Below are 16,874 nucleotides of genomic sequence, written 5' to 3'. Positions count from 1 at the left end.
TAGGTGACATGACTATCACTATACACATGGACAAGTTGAATATGAATTTCAGCTGATGCTGAAGGTGCTCTCTAAACACAAACATCAGATCACACAAGGCTACTGCAAGCCTGGCTTAAATATTCAGATCTTTCACTAGGAAAGATGATCCAATGTGTCTGATATTTTCAACAATATGCATTCTTCCATTGCCCAGTATGTGGAGGTTTGCCTCTCTCCGAAGCCTTATTTTACGGCGTTGCAATTCTCAGGTGCATGGTATGGATGACAGATCAGACAATTTAGTAGGCTAGGCCACACATATCAATACATTCTCCTAATTTTCCTTCAATTTTAAAGCCTTCAATGAATCTGTTAAATCTTTTAGTATGACTATTACACCGCATAATGGAACATGGACAATGCTGCAGAGAAAATTTCATCATTAGAATATTAGTTAAGTGGTTTTTGGCAAGGTAATAGAAACATTACACAAATTTATACAGCCGTCTCAAAAATTAGCTCTCTGTTCCTGACAGTGATTACCTTTTGTCAATTTAACAAATAACATGAAAAATAGATGGTGATTTAAACTGAACAAATATTAATATTATTCTTGCAGGAATTACATTAAATACTGTAGGACAGGTCAAGGAAATCTTGACAGCTTTGAGTAAAAAGAATCTTTTGTCACAGAGAAGAAGTTGCAGATAATTACCTATAATCTGCTCAGCCCATTTCCATGACAGATAAATGTTAGTAATTTCTGTATTAATTGTTAGTGGGTTAGTGGACTGTCAAATTTTAAGATCCTACCTTACAAGCAAGGCCGCACGACCAGAAATCGACCCTGGCATTTTGAGCCCACAGGCCCACCTGTAGGAGGTGGGACCTTTGCCTGGCAAAAAGGGGATGGGACCTCGTGGAAAAAGGGTGTGGCATCAGTAAAAGGAGGCGTTACACATTATGGAACACACCGTAATGCCACATCATTCTGAGTTAACCAGAAATTTCTCCTCATTCTCTCCTAAGGATCCGTTGGCTACATATTTTTTGACCAAGTTCCCAAGGTCTTTAATGATCCTCTTTGAGGCGTCTGTCTTTAATTTTTGGTAGGTTTGGGAATCTTCTAGGTGGGTTCTAACAGCTGTCTCATACCATTGTCGATCCATGACTACTACTCCCCCACTACTCCCTTTCCTTCAAGCAGCTTGTGTTCATTCTGTAGCCTAGCCCAAAACACTGTTTCATGGGTGTGCTTCTGGAGACCTATTGAACTTCTAAAAACGATGTTACATAGAAAGAACAGTCGTGTAAATTATTACAATTTCTAAAAATATTGTCCTTGTATTGCTACAATATATAAACATTTGTTTCTAGTGTTCAGTTCCAGATTATGTCCTGACCAGTGTTTCCTGTTGGAGTAAAGGTGTGCACACACTAGACCACAGGTCTTCAACCTGTGGCCCTCCAGATGTTGTGGAACTACATGTCCCAGCATGCCCTGAGGTTTTTTGGCATGCTCTTATAGGAAAAAATGTGGCAATGCATGTTGGAACATGTAGTTTCACAACATCTGGAGGGCCACAGGTTGAAGACCCATGCACTAGACTAATGTTTTTTTGACTATTTCCGACCGACCAACCATTTCGATCGGATGCACGCTCCCGTGGATCTTTTTCTGATCTTACATGCTGCATGAAAGATCAGAAGATTTAGCAAAAGATCCATGGAAACGCACACGGGATCTTAAGAGAAATCTTTGGTGAAGATGTGCGCTTGCCTGAAATCTTTTATCCAGGATGGACAAAAGATTTCAAGGCTAATTTAGCGCACAACTTAAGATCGCAGATCTTTCCAGTGTGTGGGCACCTTAAATGTAACTCCTTTAAATGGTTTGAGGCAGATAAACTAGAAATTACAGTGGGCCCAAGCACAATGGGAGTAATACCCCTTTCACACAGAAAATGAAATTCCCGGGTGAAGCTGTTCCACGCGGGAATTTCATAACTTACAGGGGTCCTTTTTCTGTGTGAAAGGATCGATCTGGTTCTTAAACTCCGGGTTTCCGACCCTGCAAATGACCAGGGTCGGAGACCCGGAGTTTAAGATCCGGATCGACCCTTTCACACAGGCGAAAAACTTGTGTAATAGAGCATATCTCTGGGTCTAAATTTTAGTCCCAGAGATTTGCTCTCCTGTGTGAAGGGCATCTGACAGTGAGCGACCGAATAACCAGGTACCCAAAAGCTGGGTAATTGCCGGGTCATTCGGCCACAGCTGTCTGAAAGTGGTATAACTGGGATATGTTTCTTTACCATACCAATATAAATGTAATACAAACAGTGTCATTCAATTAACAGACTTTACTGGGACGTTACAGTGTATTCTGGAAAACAATGTAAAATAGCTTTTTTTTTATTTTGCAAATAAGACGTTATTTAACAGAACAAGTAGCAAAAAGACACCTGGCACTACCGAGTTGCACTAGTAGAAGGGGCTGTTAACGTGAAAGGAGGCTACATGTGGCTGGACACATCTGTTTGTAAGCTAAAATTGTGGTTGTTTGCATTGCAGAATAGTGTACAAGGTTACATTTCGCATTTCTTGATCTGCCAACTAGTGACAGAAGTAGAAATCCACATTCAATAATAATGGGGCAGATGTATGAAGCCTTAACAAGAGATAAATGCAAGGGTGATAAGGAGAGATAAACGTCCAGCCAATCACCTGCTAACTGCCATGCTACAGGCTGTGTTTGAAAAAAGTCAGTAAGGAGCTGATTGGCTGGATGTTTATATCTCTTTATCACCCTTGCATTATCTCTTGTTAAGGCTTCATGCATCTGCCCCAGTGTAGCTTAAATTGACTTTACAGTATTTTTGTATTTCTGCTCATCCATTGTACCCATAAGCATCTGGGTTCCAGAGGTCTATTCTGCCTCAAGAAGTTAGTTTGAATCCTATGTGCCAAATTGTTTTATTGAATAATTGCTTCTATATATACTTCATAAAGACACATTTGGTCACCTTTTACAAGCTGTGCAGGGAATATGCATCCACTTGGAGAAGATGTTTTGCTGCATAGGCTACAGTTTCTTTGAATTTAGAATGGCTGTTTACTTTTCTCAGAGATATATACTATTATGAGTGCATTTATATCACAGCTGACAACAGTTGAGTATAGAAATGTACTATTGAATCATAGAATATTATCACTTCCTCCAGTTGTGAGGCTGACATGTAATACTGTGTGCGGTGTGTTATATGATGATAAATATGCTGATCAAACCAACGCCACTAAAAATACTGCTGTACTAAGGAGCAATGTGACATGAGAGAAATAAAAGGTAAATGACTCGAGTACATGTAAATGGTAATCCCATCTACGGATGTGTCCTTACTTGGCTTGGCTCTCAGAGTGACACATATTCAATAGAGTGGTGAGATGGTGTACTCTGTTAAGGAAGCCATCTCACTCCAAGGTTTTGCAAGCCTAACGTATATTTTCACAACAGAAATAAACTTATTTGGACACGCTGCCACTACCACCTCTGCTTAACATAGCGCTTTGTTTGTGAAATGTCTCAATACAAACAAAAATAGCAAAAGATTAGTAAAACTTTTCACCTCAGAAAATAGCAAAAGATGCATGCAGTATAAATCTAGTCAGGCAATGGGACCGCGCATTGCTGTATGATATACACACGGAGCGATCCGTGCTTAATTTCTTAGCGGTCTAGTCAGATCGCTTATAAATAGCCCTGGAATCACCCCTTGTGTATGCCCTATCAGAGTTTGCAAATGTGTTCACCTGTGACAATAATAAATACCATTGTGTTATATAAACAGTTTCTTATATATTCAATTGATGCCAGATCCATTCCGAAATTCTTTTGATGGAATGTATCCGGCATCCATTATTCAATGCTGCAGCAAAAATCAAACATCTGATTTGGCCACTGATTGATGCTTAACCGGCCGGTGCAGTAACCGGGTGAGCGTGGCAGCGAGAGCTGGGATGGGGCCGGGTGAGCGGCAGCAGTGGGTACAGGAGCCGGCGGGAGGGTGGGGGCATCGGCGGACAGGAGGACGGCACCGTGTAACCTGCTGCTGCTCACCCGGCACCATCCTCCCTGCCCCAATCCGGCATCTTTTTATATCGGATTGAGATTGACGGAAACACAGCCAAACCCTAAGGTTTTGGCTATGTTTTGGTCAAAAGCAGATATGCTTCAAGAGATTAAATATCTCTAGCTAACTAAATCAGTGCATGCAGTAAAAATCTAATCAGATTGCTTAGAAAATGACTGCAAATCTCTCGGTGCGTACAGAATGAGAGATACTGATCGCAATCTCTCATTCTGATCCACTACCTTGGCCTTTTTTTGCTTAAGCAAAATTGCTTAGCAAAAATCTCTGCGTGTGTATGTGCTCTCCATGGGAGATCTTGACTCCAGCAAAATTGCTTAGCACAGATCTCTACATGTGTATTCCCCTTAACTCCTTTCCCTCCCCAGATGCTGTCAGGGAATGAAGCGGTACCACAGCCTGTTTTGCCTCTGGAGGGCACCACAGCCTTTGTTGCATCTAGGGAGTGGATGGTGAGGGATTCCCCATTTTGTCAGTCCTGGGCCCCCAGTTTCTGGAAGAAACTACTGCAAATGGCATGCGTAATGTACATTGCTGCACTTTTGACAATTACCTTTTGAGTGCATATTGAGATTAGGAGGTTATTAATAATACTTTTTTTTTTCCAAATATGTTACTGTAAGTAATTGTCTGTACATACCCCAGATTGTCATGTACTGTGTCATAGACAGTAATTGCCCATTTCATGAAAGACCTAGGCGCCATGTAATACCCCTTTTACAACCCGGGATTTTGCCTGGTGGACCCGGGTCAGTGTCAGTGTGAAAGGGGTGTCTGGAAATAAAAGGTGGGGGGCAGTGTAAACGGGTGTGACAGAGCATCCTGCAGTCAGTATGGAGGTTGGGGGCGCACACAGCCTCCACTGTGATCGGCTGTACTAAAAGGTCTATAGCACAAGTCCTTTGCATGACTTATTTTACATTCTACTGCAGAAAGCAACGGAGTCTGGAGAGCAGAGAGGACAGAGGTGCCTAGTGTCTAGTTCAGTTCTAACACATATATTCTGTCTGCATGTTACCATGTAGTGTTAGTAAGGAGCCAGGCAGTAGTCAAACAGAGAAAATCAATATTCCGCTAAATAAAAAAGAAAAGAAAAGCCTGACCTTTTAAATGTGTATAATGCATAAACTAGGTAAATGTAAATAATCCTGCATTTTGCCCTTTACCTTCAGTCGCATACATTTTATTTAAGTAGGGAACCTTAACGGATTCATGTACATGCATTTTGCTAGTGTACGTATTGATTTTCATCCCACATTCATTTTGAAAGGGAAGAGGGAAAAGCTAGTGTACTACACACACAGCCACACAACTTCCAGGGAGGATTACAGGATTTTATTACTTCACATTTCTCCCTGTGCTTTTGAAATACAGCTTGTAAGGACATTTTTCAGCTTTAATGGGACAAGCACACACCGCTGTTTTACCAAATGCATTACGCATAGTTCATGCGAAACATTGGAGGCTTAGGGCAAAATGAAAGTACGTAACACTGATAGAACATTGATTTATAGAAGGAGAACTTGGAGCTGGAAATATTTACTTACCCTGTATAGATCTGAAAACAATAACGGCGCATAAGTATTCCATTAGAAAAATAACAGTGATGATCAGCCTACTACTCTCAGCAAAATCTGTAAAATTTATCCAGTCCATCTCCCCCCCCTCTGTAAAATCAATCCAGTCCATCTCCCCCCCCCCCCCCCTCTGTAAAATCAATCTATCCCATCCCCCCTCCCCCCTCCTTTAATTTTTGTGGTGTTACTCTTCCTATGAAGCTGCTGCTATGCCATTTGTGTCATTCCCATCAATGGTTGCCACCAATAGCAATAGTGCAACTGGTCATCAATTGGTTTTACCTATCAATAGTTATCCATTTTCTTTGACTTGTTGGCTGGTGGGCCAATCAGAATCTGGGGACAGAGATTCCCAGTGGTCGGGGGCGGAGCTTGACTCAGTGTCCTGGCCCCTTGGGGAAGAATAAAAAACAAACAACTATTCAGTTAGGCTTGCCATCCATGGAGGTAAACCATCTGGTTCTCTCCCATCAATGGCAAATGGTTCTACATCCGCCATAAACCATTGATAGTTAGGAATCATTGATGGTTGATGGCCATTCCTACTATGACATAGTAACAGCTGGAACTTGCAAATCTTAACTGTAGCAAAATGATCGTTCAAGTTTAGATGCATCTCTAATCTCTAAAAATGCTTTACTTGTCCACAAACACATTGGCGTGTTTATCTAACAGATATGGCCACCATCCAATACTGCACTTCATATGCACATCATGGTTGCTGACTTTCTGGTACAGATTGGTACAGTGGGAGGGCAGTTGCGGGCAGCGGGTTTAGTTATAAGGGGCGGGGCAATGCATAGGTGGCACGTGCAGGCCTTTCTGCTATAAAATGCCAAGATTGATGGCATTGTACAGTGGGAGGCTTATCTATAAATAGTGTCATTGTCTTCTTGGATCTAGAGGGTTAACTAGCAGCAGTGCCCAGCTCAGGGAGTCTTAGCCACTTTTCTTTGAATCCAACAGCACCACCCGCAAAGATTTATCCATCTTCCACTAGTCTACACTGAAGCTATGACAGTGTGGTATAAATGGGTGATTGGCTGGAGCCGGCACTTTTAATATTAAATGCGATTGGCTCCTCCCCATCTATCTTGGGATCATTTGGTCTACAGCATGATGGTCGACAGTCATTAGGTCGACATGGGAAAAGGTCAACATGGGTCTAAGTCGACATGGTACGAAGTCGAAAGGTCATTAGTTCGACAGGTCGTTATTTAGACAGGTCATTCGTTCGACAATGTCTAGGTCGACAGTCAAAAGGTCGACATGGGGTTTTTCACAATTGTTTGACCTGAATGTCAACACAGTCGACATGGACACAGTTTCAAGTGCACCACACCACATCCCCTCGCGTCGCTCGCTATGCGTCGGGCATGGTGCTTCGCTGCACTCGGCACACTATTTTATTCTCCCACCACGCCCTAGTGGATGGTAGGGCATGAAATACTGCATGTCGGCTCAAAAAACAGAGAAAAACCCCATGTTGACTGTCGGCCTAAACATTGTCGAACTAATGACCATTCGACCTAGAATCATGTCAACCTTTCCCCATGTTTACCTTTTCCCATGTTGACCTAATGGTGTCGACCTAATGACTGTCGACCATCATGCTGTAGACCAAATGACTGTATCCCCTTAGAAATGTGCCCTAGGGAGACAGTCACTCTGGGCAATGCTCTTTTATTCTTTTTAAACAAGAATTTTGAGGACAGGCAGAGAGCTCCTACTGCCCTTTTCTACCTGCACCTTAGTAGCTGCCATATCTATCAGCCACTGCTTCGTGAGGCTGGTGTCTGGTTCCTTAGATGCCTGTCTGAAGGGGTGACCTGTATCAGCTGCTTCTGTCTGGGTCGCCATGATTTATTGCACATCTGGCCGGAGTAATTAAAACAGTGTTACCTTGCTAGCGGGAGAAGCGACTTTGGGCCAAATGTATTATGTCTTAACAAGTGAAAAAGTGGGGGAGTGTTAGGGCTGTTTCACACAGTACGGTTCCTGCCGCACGGTGAAATCCCGTACGGCCAGGGAGCCGTGCCACACTCAGCAGTTGTGAATGGACACTATTGTGTCCATTCACACGGGACGGCCACGGCCCGGCCGCACGGCTGCAGCCGGATCCCCCCACTGGAAGGGACGGCTGCCGGGCTGTGGCCATCCCTGCCATTATAAAATTCTGAGTGCGGCGCGGCTCCCTGACCGTACGGGATTTCACCGTGCGGCAGGAACCGTACTGTGTGAAACAGCCCTTAAAGGACCAGCCAATCTGCCCCTAACTGCCATTTTAGAGGCTGTGTTTAATAAATTACATTCAGGAGCGGATTTGCTGGCCCTTTATCACTCTCCACTTTATCACTTGTTACAACTTAATACATTTGTATCTTTGTGCGGTTCTTTCCAGCCAGTTTGCACTGCATTCCCCGACTTTCAGTGCTCTACCTTAGATGTGGTTCACACACTGCACAGCTATGTGGGTCTGACTGCTTTACAATGCTGCAAAGCTGCTGTGGCCTGCTTGTAGATAGATTCTAGCATATTTGATTCACTTGGGTAGCCGTCAAGCTTACCTGTCTGGCAATAAAAGCTTTTGCTTGCAATGGTCATAGCTTGCAATACTTGGTCATAGCCACTACCATCTTTTACTTAGGACTATTCGGAGCTTGATTAATAGCCCCATCTTGCCACCAGTTAATTGGTAAAGTCTTATAACATGTCTTGCACGTTAATCTGTTCATAGTTTCATATCTCTACATTATAATTATTATTATTATTATTATTTTATATTTGGAAGCAGGAAATGGTGCTAATGTGCTGTAAAAACAACGTAGCCTGTCACCAGAGCTGTATGGCAGAGTGGGTTAGTGTTTGTGAAGTCCTTTCCATGCTCTTTCGTTCAGTTTACTTAATGAAACTTTAGTAATACAAGTTCAGTAACTGAGACGCATGTGAAGGCTTGAGTTACTCCAGAGCTTACAGCAAGCAGACAAATCCTTTACACGGGAGTATCCTCAAGGCCACAAGTGACTGCAGAATTTATCAAGAAAACTGATTGGAAATAGTAGTGAAATTGAGGAAATCAGTGGCAACATACATAGAGCAGTGAGGGCTTACTGATGAAAGCATTACATTTAAATTGTTTGATAAGAGTTTCTACTGTGCTTCATCCGGGGAGAAATCCTGCTATGACCTAGCATTACGGAGATAAAGGCTTGAAATCTGTCTAATGTAGTTTATCTTAGGCACCCTGCATATTATGTGTTTTAAGTATTTTTTTTTGTACTGTAGTTATTTGTTATTCTTGTTATTATGTAATCAGCTACTGTGGCAGTTGTCAATTTGCCAGGTAAAGCTGGCAAAACATCTACGGATTGATTGTCAGATCTGGCTGGTTGGAACAAACACCTGGTAATAACTGAATGACCGTTTTTGGCAGTTTTCCAGCATTTCAAAGCAAAAGGTCAACTGTCATTTGCTCTCATCCGTTACCAGGTTTTTGTTCCAACCAGCCAGATCAGACAATAAATCAGTAGATGTATGGGTAGCTTATACAATAAGGTAAAATGTACCTAAGAATAGGTGATGTATTTTACTGCATTGTCCATTCAGCACATACACTGGGGGTCTAAAAGAATAATAATAATAGATTACAAATTCAAATTTGATGGTGCATTTAATGTGTCAGGTGCATGTTCCCAGGCACACCCTTGGTTCCCATTTTCCCAAATATATCCTTCCTTCCGGGTGTCCATGTTACTGCTCATGGGACTTTTGAATGATCAATTTAGCACTTCTTAATATGAGTAAAGGAGTTTTTATAATAGAGGATGATTTTGCAGTAGCATTTATAAAGTGAGAACTGCTTATCAAACAGTTACCATAATATAGTGGACACTATACAAGAGGAAGGAAATGTTTAACATATTCAGGGAAGTTGGTAACCATGCAGTGGTTGGTATAATTAGCATTTTATTTATGTAGCACCAGTGCTTTACAATTAGGACCAAAGCCATAATGAAATGAAACTCTAATAACCGATAGAAAAGTGGTTGGTAGCTTACAGTCTATATAAGTGATGACTAACCTTGACACTCCAGCTCGTGTTGAATTAAACATCCCAGCATGCCCTGCATCAGTTTTACTATTTGGCCATGCTAAAATTGATGCAGGGCATGCTGGGATGTGTAGTTCAACAACATATGGAGTGTCCAGGTAAGCTATCACTGGTCTATATGGATTTACACATTTCATATGATAAGAACTATGTATGGACAGTGATGATCGCTATCATCTCTGGGGGCAAAGCCACACAGTGCATAGACACTGAGTGGCTTTCCCCCTGCCCGGCACGCTCAGCGGGGAGAGGATGGCATTACATAGCGCAGCGCTATGCAAATCTGTCCTCAAAGCCGCTCATCTGCTGTTATTACCAGCAGATGAGTGGCTTTCCCGGCGGTGATGCGGGAGCACGCATCAGTGCTGACTGCTCATCGCCGGGCCATACACACTGGGCAGCTTTGAGCTGAAAGCCGCTCAAACTTGCTGTTTTGATCGGGTTTCAGCTCAGTCGCCCAGTGTGTAAGCCTGTAAGGGCCTTAAGTGCTAATTATTGCAGTTGGTACAGCTAGATTGAAAAATAACTTGATGATTGTAGTATCTAGCCACAAAGCAAAGACTGCCCTGGTTAGCGAGTTGTGTAAATGCATACAGAACATTAATCTTGTGTGAAATATTTAGAAGCAGTAGTGTGCAATATGTGTTGTCCTGCTGTGGAACTACACATCACAGCATGCCTTGCCACAGTTTTAGTACTCTCTCTAATAGGAAAACTGTGGAAAGAATGCTGAGATGTGTAATTCCACTTTTGGGCTACAGGTTGTGCTACTCTGGTATAAATGGGTCGAATTTAGTAATTGCGGGTGCTTTGGAATTTGACCAGTAGCTTGAAAAATTGATTTATTATTATTTTTTTTATTTTTTTAGGGACAAGTGAAGTTTTGAAGACAAGAAAGAAGCATTATTATGCAAGTGATGGCATTCCTATAAGTAGATATAACTGCTCAAGAGACGCTGATCAGAGGGTGAGTTAGGAGATATTTTGAGATACTATAAGCAGAGAAATAGCTTTACTGTAATGTTATTACACCAACATTGGGGTGTTAACAGGAATATTCTAAGAGGATGTGGCCCCAGTTCTGCTGTGCTTCAGTTTACTGTTCATGCACAGGACTCCAGAAAAATTGGTGTTGCAACCATTTCCCTGGGGATTCCCAATACTAAAAAAATGTATTCAGCGTGCGTGCTGTGGGCACCCCTGGACCTGAGGGGCCCATATGCATTTCTCACTTACACATATGGCAGTGGGCATTGTGTTATCAGGACCGTGGGACCATAGGCGAATCTAGAATTATGGTAATAGGTGGTCCCAGAACTAGGCACAATAGCAGGCGGACCTCTGCGCAGCGTAGCCGCGTGGCAAAAAGGGGGGTGGCCTCATGTGAAGGAGGCGTGGCATCACAAAAAGGGGTGTGGTATTACACTTTGACCATACACAGTAATGCCCATTACACATTTTAGCAAACTCCGTAATACCCATTACACATAAAGCCACATGCCGTAATGCCAATTACACATAAGGCCACACACCATAATGCCCATTACACATTGTGCCACACATCATGATGCCCATTACATACTATATAATAAAACTGTAATGCCCAATACATATTTGCCACATAAGTGCTGCTTACCTATGTGCTCATTGCTAGGGGGCTCTTGCTTGATGGCACCATAGTACCCATTACACATGATGCCGCACACCATAGTACCCATTACACATGATGCCGCACACCATAGTACCCATTACACATGATGCCGCACACATAATGCCCCTTACACATGATGCTGCACACATAATGCCCCTTACACATGATGCTGCACACCATGCTCCCACTCCCCTCCTGGTGTCCCCTCTAGCCGAGTGGACATTTGAAATATTGTGCGCGTTGTTGTTGTGCGTGACGTCGGGGGAGCACACCGGGCGCCGGCACCACATGATTAAAGGGGGGGGGCGGGCTGAAGTGAAAGCGGGGAGAAGAATTGGAGCGGAAGCTGCAGGGGTGACAGTCATTGACAGCTGGGCAGAGAGCAGGGGGCTGCCCGGCTGTATTCAGGGGATGCTGTTACGATCCCGGCGGTCGGGATCCCGGCGTTCAGAATCCCGACGCCGGAATCCCGACCGCCGAAATGCCGACACTTTCTCCCTCCTGGGGTGTCCACGACACCCCAGGAGGGAGAATAAATTAGTGTGCCGAGCGTAGCGAGGCACCGGGCCCGCTGCGTGGCGAGCGCAGCGAGCCCGCAAGGGGGGGCGATCCACGTCCCCCCCTTGTCGGGATTCCGGTGTCGGGATTCTGAACGCCGGGATCCCGACCGCCGGGATTCAATACTGAATCCGTATTCAGAGCACTGCAGGTTATGGCTGTTTGAAATAATACCCCTTTCACAACAGAAAATGCAGGAATTTACCCGGGAATATGGTCCCTGTTTTTTCTGGTGTGAGGGGGAGAGACAACCACTCCCCTCTCCCTACCCCACTTTAACCAACCAGCTATATCTTTGGAACCAACTGACCCATTTACATGAGACCAATACCATATAGAAGAACTTTTGAGTTGGCTTCGAATGATTTTGGTCCCGTGAAGCTGGGCTGTTTGGTTCCAGAGAAATCTGCCCTCAAAGAACATAAACAGTCATGAAATTACATTTAAGAAAAAAAAAAAAAAAAAAACGGTTTAACCTCAATATCGCTGGAACCAATTAACCCATATGGATCCAGCCTGGTATCAGATTGAAGGCCCAGCGATTTGGGTTAGACTGAGATCAACCTCGAGCTTCATTGATGCCGAAGGGGGAACTGGCAGCCATTGAACTGGGTGGGGGTCGGAACTAGCGGGTCCCATGTTATCCTATAGGGAAAACGTTCCAGCTTTGCCTGGCGGTATCTCCGGTTCCCAGGTGGCTAGAGACACGGGGCTGGGCTTGTTGGAAAGCCCCATCCCTCAGCTACATGGGTGGTCCTGTGCACCCCCGGACCACCCCCTAGATTTGTCTATGCGTGGGACTGACTACATCAGAAGGCACATCTTTGTCACAGAGGGTGCATGGCAACTCGGGGGAGGCAGATGCATATAGAACCTATTCACTGCTGCTCTTGTAAGCAGTGTTAGTGGGTCACCCTTCCCTAGTATCTGACAGCTCATGACAGCAGAACCCTCCCATAAGGACTGCCCCCCTGAATTGGAATGGTTTGGAGGTATGTTATTTATAAGCAGAAGTCTCTTATATTGAATTTGAATATAAAATGCAGGCACCTCGTGTAGTGAAAGACAAGTTATTTTCAAGAAGCTGCTTGAAATTCAGTGCATGGTTTCTATTCATCCAAAATGTCCTATAGCTGTGGTTCTTAAACGTATATAAATCACAGCACCCTAGAGCATCAAAATGTTTTTTTTTTTAATATACCACTAGATCAAACGTTTCTTATTGTGAAATTCAGAAAAACATATTGCATTAAGTAAATTGTCTTTATATGTCACCTTAGGTTCAGTTATGTGGTGACTAACAGGATTTCCTTCTGTTTATCCACATATTTAATGTTTGGAAGTTACAAGCACTGGTTTTGTCTATTACATTGACCATAAATCATTTTAAATGGTCCTGGACCAACAAATCAGATGTGAAACCACTGCCCTATATTATACTGTTCTACTTTTGCCATATTGGAGGTCAAATGGACAACTGTGGCGGCATAAATATACAACTCTTTTAATCTTGTCGTATGGGAGGGTGGTGATGTAATTTCACCAATTTGACCTCGACCCACCCACTTCCAATTGGAAGGATTTAAGATTGTGACATACTCTACAAGCAGTACATATAAATATCCCAGATATTTTAAGAGTGTAGTTTAGGCAATTCTTTCTTATACGTTATACATAGAAAGCACGGATTCAGTATCACATAGTCTCTATGGTCTACACTACATTTACAGTTTTTTTATCTTTTTGTTGTTTTCGACTTCATGTCTACATATGTGTGGGTCCTAAACTGGCCATACACTGCTGCGATCTCCCCCTGCACTGTATGTCCAGCTGAGCCCCCCGGGACCTTCCCGGGTGTCAGGGTCACATGCGGTTCTTTCACATGTGATGGATTCCATTCAACCCCTGTTCACCGCCGACTGGAGGAGGGTCCAAGATTGGACCGGCATGCAGGTCCGACCTCCGACTCGGGTCCAATGCACACTTGACCGCGCATCGGACCTGAGTGCTCAACACACGCACCCGATTTGGGGAAATTTGTCGTCCAGATCCTTCGGGAACAGGTGAAATCAATCACATTCAAGGCCCCCATACAGTACAGCAATTTGGGGTGATGTGTAACGCATATGTGGATGTAGTTCAGTATGTGGGCCTTGGAATGTGGCATGGTAAAACTACTTGCTAACATAGTTAAGCATTTTTTTTATACAATCATTTTTTTCATTTTTTACAATAAAATCGGGATAAAAAAGGAATAAACGGACATAGAGAAGGACATTAATCAGAAAGGTACAGGCCGATCCATGTGTTTTCATGAAATTGCGTAATTTTTTTAAAAAAAATTCTAGGTGAAAAATAATGGACTCTTTGAACCCTATTGTATTCAATTGTAGGCGTTTTCGCAGAACATTTGTAGAGCATGAGGTTTCCTAATGCTTAAAAAGTAGTATTTACACTTCAATCTGTGGGTTGCAACTAAACCTGCTTACTTGTTCCACATATAAAAGCTACTTATAGAGCTGTCAGGCTTCCAAACAAAATCATTGTGTTGATATCATGAGGAATGTGACATTATTTTATCTGAGAAAAGATCATCAAATAAATTTCAGCATGGAAAACGCATAAACAGAATGGGAAAAGGATTTCTAAAATATTTAATGTTTATCTAAATTATGCATTTTACTGCCAAAATTGATGTTAATGGAAAGCAAAATGTAGGAACACAGAACTAATAGAATATTATGATATTTCTGATTTTTTATTATAGTTATTTATTTATTTTTTTACAGTTAAATGTTGGGATATTTATGTTTAAAGAAATTCTTCCCCTAATGTGCTGTAAAGGTTTTTGACCATCTAACACTGTCTGGATTGGATTTCTGTCACTGTGTTTTGTTGCAGGCATTGGTTTTCTTGACGCGTTTTGGGGTGTAGGGTTTCTTTTTACTGTCAGCTGTTACTGACCACTCCTTGTAGTTCTTGGCACGTAGACACTCATTGACCGAGTGCCAACTGTTCTCCAGATGTAGGAGAGAATTTGCTTTCACCACCAATCTCCCTCACTATTACCTCATTCACTAAGTGTTTGCTTGGGGTGCTGGTTCAACATGGCACCAGGGGGAAATGGATTGAAGGATTATCACTTCCCTGTAAGGTCACAGAAAGATATTCAGGGTTTGCGGGGACTTATAATACGAATTATGTTCTTGCTCACTAGTAGCTCTGAAAAGATTAGACATCCCTGTTCTTTATGGAATATAATAATGTACCAACTTTACATGGGTCATTGGTTGCCATTGGGTAATCCTGCCTTCTGCTCTTTAACCAATTATATTTGATCCACATACTGTGGCAGATGTATTATAATACTTCCTGCTTCGCCTCATTAACCGAGCGAAGCAGGAAGGGACACTGGCAAGATGTATTAACATCTTGTCCACCGGAGCGGGGCAGCGCAAACTCCCCCCTCCGGCGACAGCACATCAGTTCAGACTGACGCTGTCTCTGCAGGCCCAGCCAGCTCCCTGGGCATTCATGAGCTCTCCCTGTTATCACGCGATCTTGAGCGCAGCCTGCAGCCAGCAGCCAGCAGCAGGGCTAGCATTGTCCCTGCAGTGGGAATAGGACAATGCTAGCTCTGAGCTGGCAAAGCGACCTGGGCGTCTTAATGCCTAGGAGGCTGTTAATACATCGCTCAGCGCTGCTAGTTGCTGGGGGGGAATTGAAGGTGTCATTTGTGCCAAGCATTAATCGGTGGGATGTCCCATCCAAAGAGATGTAGACTAGGTGTACCATACAAATCAGATGCGTGGGAAGACCCCAGGGCTGCAGTCTCTGTGAAATGGTGTTGGTGCAATACTCCAACACAATTCATACAATCTTGGGTGTAGGAAAATACTAAGATTTTTCTAGGGTGGTTTGTGATGGGGAATGTGCATTTCTGGCAGTGTGGGACCTTAGTATATTTTCATAACCCTAATCTTCCTTCTGGTAAATATTTAGTTCTATGGGCAATTTCAGCCCTGGTACAGTATGTGTGCTGAATAACTTTCGAATAGCAAGACAGAGGTGACTGTTCATTCTTAATCCTTCTGGATCTCTCCGCAGCATTTGACACTGTGGACCATGTGATCCTAATTGAGCGCCTGAAGAATTTCTGTGGACTGGATGGCACAGTACAAAGCTGGTTCTAATCTTTTATCACCGGCAGGTCACCGAATGTCATTTGGAGTATATTCATCATTACCAATGCCACTTCCATGTACTGTACCACAGGGCTCTAATCTAGTTCTATGCTTTTTGCGGCATACCACTGGGTGAAATAATCAGATGGTATGGCCTGGTTTACCACTACTATGCAGACAACATACAACTGTATCTGTCTTTAGCTCCAGGTAGTGAGATCCCAATAACAAACCTAAATGGCTGTCTCCAGGAGAGGATGAGTGCCAGTTGGCTGCGGTTGAACCCTGATGAAACAGAGGTCCTTATGATAAGCCACAGGACAAGACTGCAGCATGACAACTAACGGGACTTAGACTGGGAGGTCCAAAACTATAATACACTGAAAATTTGTGGAATGTTGTCTTTGTTCTGGATAGCGGCTTAACCCTTAAACATCAGATATCGGCCACATTCAAATCCTCATCATTTCATCTAAGGAACATAGCCAGAATCAAGCGTATCACATGCGATTAGGCATTTCATGTGCCAAGTTTTGCATGTGATAAATCGCATGCAATTTATCACCTGCAACTCCCGGGGAGCTGTAGCCGGAGGGAGCAGGGGGGCGTCTGACGCCGGCGAGGGGAGCGGGGGAGGGTGCCCACGACCAGAGATCTGGGCGG

The 16,874-nt window shown here is 43.4% G+C and overlaps 1 protein-coding gene across 11 annotated transcripts in view; it reads left to right on the top strand.

Moving 5' to 3' along the window:
• ENOX1 (ecto-NOX disulfide-thiol exchanger 1) overlaps window positions 1-16,874 on the top strand; it is a 478,832-nt gene that overhangs the window by 144,595 nt on the left and 317,363 nt on the right. For 7 of the 11 annotated variants that reach the window (XM_083168953.1, XM_083168947.1, XM_083168942.1 and 4 more), the window contains one exon: window positions 10,688-10,785. The exons of the other annotated variants lie outside the window; for them this stretch is intronic. The gene's annotated coding sequence lies outside the window, so the exon portion shown is untranslated. The remainder of the gene's footprint in view (window positions 1-10,687; window positions 10,786-16,874) is intronic. 11 annotated transcript variants of the gene reach the window in all.

Source organism: Crinia signifera, chromosome 2 (assembly GCF_055691185.1).
Source record: "Crinia signifera chromosome 2, ASM5569118v1, whole genome shotgun sequence".
Taxonomy (NCBI): domain Eukaryota; kingdom Metazoa; phylum Chordata; class Amphibia; order Anura; family Myobatrachidae; genus Crinia; species Crinia signifera.
This window is presented reverse-complemented; position numbering and strand designations above follow the sequence as displayed.